The 6,083-nt window shown below is 43.1% G+C and overlaps 1 pseudogene; it reads left to right on the top strand.

The window, feature by feature from the left end:
* The first annotated feature begins 231 nt into the window (after positions 1 to 231).
* On the top strand, positions 232 to 4,564 carry LOC115314180 (annotated as a pseudogene).
* The last annotated feature ends 1,519 nt before the right edge of the window (positions 4,565 to 6,083 follow it).

The raw sequence follows: 6,083 nt of genomic DNA, 5'->3' as shown, positions 1-6,083 counted from the left end.
CGCGGGTTCCAACCTGATCGGCAGCATGACGACAACTTTGCTGCTTTCCGAGTGCCAGTCAGCGTTTCACCCATCGACACGTGCACCCCTACTACGGTGTCAACCACCGATAAGAACTGCCGCTGCATCGAAGGACTCAACCGATCACCAAGGTCATCTACGGCATCGACACCACCTGTGTCGCCTATAAGAGCCGACTTCGACGCGCTGCATGCCAGTGGCATGATGCCAGTGGCATGGAGGCTTTCCAGCTATGAAGTACTTGAACTTTTTCATCTTGCTATTGCAATTCCTGAGCGAGCTCCGACGCACATTTCAACCTGATCGGCAGCATGGTGACAACTTTGCTGCTTTCCGAGTGCCAGTCAGCGTTCCACCCATCGACACGTGTACCCCTGCTGCGGTGTCATCCACCGATAAGAACTGCCCCTGCATTGAAGGACTCAACCGATCACCAACATCATCTACGGCATCGACACCACCTGTGACGCCTAAAAGAGCCGATTTCGACGCGCTGCTTGCCAGTGGGCATGAAGGCTTTCCAGCTATGAAGTACTTGAACTTTTTCATCTTGGTATTGCAGGTTAGCAAATAGAAATCCTGTCATTGTTTCCGTTCTAATAATATTTGCCTTTTTAGGCTTCTATGCCCTGAAGCCTGCATTGAATCATGTACAGTGTTGTTACTCCTTGTGTGCGTGACGTGGAGAGAAATCTAGGCCCTATGTCAAAGGTTGAGGTTGAATTTGTACAAGATCTCAACAACAATGTCCTTTACTTTGTTTTACTCGAGTAATTTTACTCGAGAGTAAAATAACCTCACTTCAACAAGAAGTGCTCGAACTCAAGGCAAAGTTAAAACAAACCGATGTAACACTCTTAGCGGTTTCCGAACAGAATGCTCTGCTAACTAGCCAAGTCAGAGAACGACTTAAACAAACCGATGAGTCTCTTCTAACGGTTACAGGGCAGAACGCTCAGTTAAATAACGACGTAGCTTCAATAAAGTTGAAGGACAGGGACGCTGCCACAAGTGAAGTGCCTCAGTTTTCGGCCGCTCTACGTGATCTATCTAATCTAAAAACGCGCTGTAATGATGCGGAGGGCAGGTCCCGTAGATCTAATCTCTTATTCTTCGGTCTCCCTGATAAAGATAAGGAAACTTGGAATCAGTCCGAAGGTTTGGTCGTCGAACTGTGCTTCGAAAAACTCGGCATTCGTGTTGACCCAATCAGAATCGAAAGAGCGCATCGTTTGGGCTCTTTCGACGAGCAAAAGTGCCGCCCAATGTCTTTTAAGTTGTCATCATTTAAAGAAAAAGAAAGTATAATGTCATCAGCTTACAAACTAAAAAAACACGCCTTTTTCTATCAATGAGGATTTCCCGGTATCCGTCCGACTCGCGCGCCGCAATCTGCTTGAGTTTGCCCGATCAAAGGGTTTGCCCTTTAGACTTCGTCCCGACAAGCTGTTGATGGATGAGAAGTGCTTTATATTTGACACGGTGCAGAGTTTGGTTCGAGAAAAAAAAAAAAACAAGCGTCAACGCCGCTTTCCTTTCCCGCCGCACCCCCATCAGGTTCTGTCGACCAGAGTGAAACGCATCTGTGATGTGCCCATTGAGCATTCTGTACTGTTCACAAACATTAGAAGTCTCATACCTAAGAGGGAAGATGTGCACTCTTTGATTGATACATGCAACGCGGACTTTGTTTTTCTTACTGAAACCTGGTTGAACCCTGATATCACTGACTCAGAATTGTTTCCTCCACATTTTGGTTTTCATGTTTACCGAACTGACCGCGTCGGAAAGAGAGGGGGAGGTGTTCTTTTAGCTTTGAATAAACTTATCCCCATCAAGGCTTATCTCGGTAGAAACAAGCCTGGAAATCGTCTGGGTATGGCTTACCTCTAAGCCAAGTATTATAACGGGTGTATGTTACAGGGCCGCCAGATTGTGTTAGGGATTTGATAACTGAGCTACATAAGTGTCTCTTTCAGCTTATAAGCCTTTATCCTAGTGCCATCCTTGTTCTTCTTGGAGACTTTAATTGCCCAGACATTGATTGGACTTCCCTCTCCTCCGGCAGTGCTTTTTCCTATGCTCTCGTTGACCTTTGCCTTGACTTTAATTTTTCCAACGTTATCACTCAACCAACAAGAACTACCGAAATCTGCAGCAATGTGCTGGATTTGTGCCTAACGCAAGAGCCAGACCTTATCAGTAATGTTACATACTTACCCGGCATTAGTGACCATCTTATTATCGAATTAACACTCTCCCTTACCACTCCTCGCAAATCACGCTATACTAAATTCATTCGGAATTACGCGAGTGCCGACTATAGCTCTATCAACTCGCAACTGGAAGACTTATACGACACGTTCTCTCACGGTTTTGAAGAAAGATCTGTCAACGCTAACTGGACGCTGTACAAAGATAAACTAATTCAACTTATTGAGTCTTTCATACCACTCCCTCATGTCATCTCTGATAACAACAATCCGTGGTATAACAAAACCATTCATAAACACTCGAACAAAAAGAAAAGGCTTTATAGACAGGCTAAATGTCGCGACACACTGGAAGCCTGGAACGAATACCACGATTGTGCAACAGGATACACAACAGCTATAAATGAAGCGAAAACCAAATTCTATACTCGGGACCTCTCCAACATTTTGGTTAACTAGCCAAAGAAATTTTGGAAGATTATTAATCCTTCTACGTCGTCTCCCTTCCAATTCAGTGACAACAGCGGGCATAATCTTTCCGATCAACAAAGTGCTCTTTCACTTAATAACTTATTTAGTTCTGTCTTTACAGAAGAAAACCTGCGTAATATTCCTGTCCCACGCCAGTCATTGCACGCTCCTATGGGGCCATCACCTTTGACTATGCCGGCGTCCTGAAAGCAATTGAGAACTTGAAGCTGTCTTCCAGCTCGGGGGATGACCAAATCAATTCGAAGGTTTTAATAAACACGAAACACACTTCGGCAGCTTTTCTTTGTGACATATTTTCCCAGTAAATTAAACTTTCTGAAATTCCGAAGGATTAGAAAACTGGAAACATAACCCCTGTGTTCCAATCTGGTGACCGCCACCAAATTACAAACTATCGCCCCATCTTCCTAACTAGCATACATCTAAGCTCATGGAACACGTGCTTTACTCCTATAGAATCAATTATTTAGAAGATAACAACCTCCTTTTTAATCACCAACATGGTTTTCGGAAAGCGTACTCTTGCGAAGCCCAACTAACGGCGTTTCTTCATGATATTCATGCAGGTTTTAATACCAACATTCAGACTGACGCGATTTTTCTCAACTTTTCTAAAGTTTTTGATTGGGTCCCTCATCAACGTCTTAAAATAAAACTTAACGAATTTAAGATCCATCCCGCTATCGTAAATTGAATACCCGAATTCTTGACTAACCGCACCCAGTAGACCACCATTAATAACTCTGAATCCCCCTCGTGCCCGGTAACCTCAGGCGTCCCTCAGGGTAGCGTACTTGGGCCCTTACTCTTTTCAATCTACATCACTGATATTCATGAGCACATATCGTCATCAGTTCGGTTATTTGCAGACGACTGCGTAATTTATTGGCCCATTCTCTCGCTCGACGATCACCCTACCTTGCAAACAGAAATTCCACAAGTTGTTCAATGGTCTAATAAATGGCAGATGACTCTTAATTTCGACAAATGTAAATCCCTTTCGTTTTCTCGTCGTGCTTTTTAACCTTTTTTTACCATTTTAACGCGTCCCCCATCACCGTTTGCAGTTCACATAAATATATCGGTATTCATTTCACATAAGACCTTTCATGGACGTCTCACATCAGTAATATAATGGCAAACGCAAACCGTACCTTCGGTTTTTTTGCACCGAAAGCTGTAACCCGCAACACCAGAGATAAAACAACTAGCATACTCAACTTTAGTTCGGTCTAAGCTTGAATTCGGTGCCCCTGGCAATCTTACCTATCTAACAAACTTGAATCCATCCAAAACTTCGCGCTTTGTTTTATTTGTTCTGATTACTCACCATTGACGCGCATATCTGGATTGCTCGAAGCAGCTAAACTTAATACCATTTCATTGAGGTGCCGAGTGTCCCCGTCTCTCTCTCCTTCACCGAATCTTTCACCATAACATGCCTCCTCCTGAATCACTGCTTTTACCCCCGTTGCAGATTTTACCCCGCTTTGACCACTCCTGCAAGTTGCGGCCCAATTTTTCGTCAACTACTTCATACAGTAATTCAACTTTACTTTTGGCAATAAACGATTGGAACATACTACCAAATGACATTGTTACCATAACTGACACACATAAATTGGCCGCCTCTGTGACCACTTTCATTTCTGCTTTATCCGACTAGTTCCCCCTTCTATTGTGTTGAAATTGCATGCGGAAGTGTTCGATTAAGGAAAAAAATAACAAATTGTTTTATTTTTATTGGTGCTGCATCACATGGGTTGAATTCTTTGTTCTCTTTTGTTCGTGACACCGCAAATATATATTGCGATTTTGCGTTCAATAAACTCAGTTGTAAGTCAGCGCTACGTCCGTGTCACTTCTTTGTCTGGTCCTCATTTTTTCGCGCTGTTTTTAATTCCGAGATAAGCGATGGTTTCAGTAAAAGTTGATAGCTCAGTTTGATACATGTGTCCTGTCCCCATTCTTTCCGTCGTCTCCGGTCTTAACAATGTGCAACCTAAACCAGCTCGCCTGTATACTAGCTCTATCATCAATTTATCGAAACAACGGTTTTAATCCGGTTTTCGGCTCGAATTTGAGTTCGGTTCGACAGCCTGGTAAAAATGTCAAGTTACCTGTCTTTATTATAAAGATGACTGTCCCACTATGCTCTTTCCGCTGATATCCAACTGCTAAATAATTTGCGAGAGAAGGTCGAAATTCAGCCATAACAACGAGCATCTCGACTGCTGAGTTTTTATTAAACCAGCATGTTTAGCATTCACCGACGCACGGGACAAAGGCTTCATTGCACTATTCCTAAACCCCGTAAAACGTCCAAGAAAATATTTAAATGGCTCGGAAAAATAACTAAATTGTAAAAAATAGAACAATGATTAGACGAACAAAAACCTTGAAGGATGGCAACATAAGAAAAAATAGGGCTTCAGAACTATGAACTGTCGAATATAAAGCAACGTTGGATCTGTCTAAGTCTTATACTTTAATTGTTTATGCTTGCGCGTCAGCCTTGTCAGGTACGCTCAATCCATTTGGCCCCTCTTTATTAATTTATTTGTTTTGCTCTAAAGCACACGGAAGAAACAGTGTGAAGTCAACTTGGGTAGACACAACGAAAAAGGATGAATCGTCGAAAGTGGACAATTCCCAGTGCCAGGACAAGATGCGCACAAAGAGTGCGACCCTACAACAGAATACCATCAGCTATTGATTTTGAATGTTTTCTTTTTGGTATTTTTCTAACGATGTTAGACACAACTGTGAAATAGGCCTGTAGAATGAATCTGGTTTCTCAGCGAAGTTTTGATCTTTTTCGCGTCTTCTTTTCCCGTTCTGTTTTGTTCCACGTTGTTAGCGCCTATCATTCGCGATTAGCAGACTTTTTTTTCATTTTATTTATCGCTGGAACGTTTCTCGCACACGACACAGCTCGAGGCATTTGAAGCAGACGGACGGCGCTAGAAGGAGGGCGCACCATGCACCGGCGGACCGTAGCAGGATGGTCAATGGAGGGATGGGAAACGGGGCCGAGCTTGGGAGGGACGCGGGAAGCTACGATTTGAAACTTCTTGAAGGTCGATACGCCATGTGTCGCTAAAACTGCAACTAAACCGGAGTGTCCCGGAAAGTTGTTTTTGATACAGAATTGTACAGCATATCTCAAAACAAATGTCGAAAAGGAAGTTTATTATGAAGAAAAAGCACCTTTAAAACGGGTATCAAATTATTCTCAGGCGTCATCTTGAGAAACTAGTTTTTATTTTGAGTACTCGTCCATAGGTGGCGCAATCAAAATTTCTTCACAGGATTTTACAGCACAGCGAGTGGAAAGAGTGACAGATGCGTGTCAAG

This window comes from Ixodes scapularis, unplaced genomic scaffold, assembly GCF_016920785.2.
Source record: "Ixodes scapularis isolate PalLabHiFi unplaced genomic scaffold, ASM1692078v2 PGA_scaffold10__122_contigs__length_95168666, whole genome shotgun sequence".
Lineage (NCBI taxonomy): Eukaryota > Metazoa > Arthropoda > Arachnida > Ixodida > Ixodidae > Ixodes > Ixodes scapularis.
The sequence above is the reverse complement of the archived record's forward strand: the minus strand, read 5'-3'. Positions and strand labels throughout refer to the sequence as shown.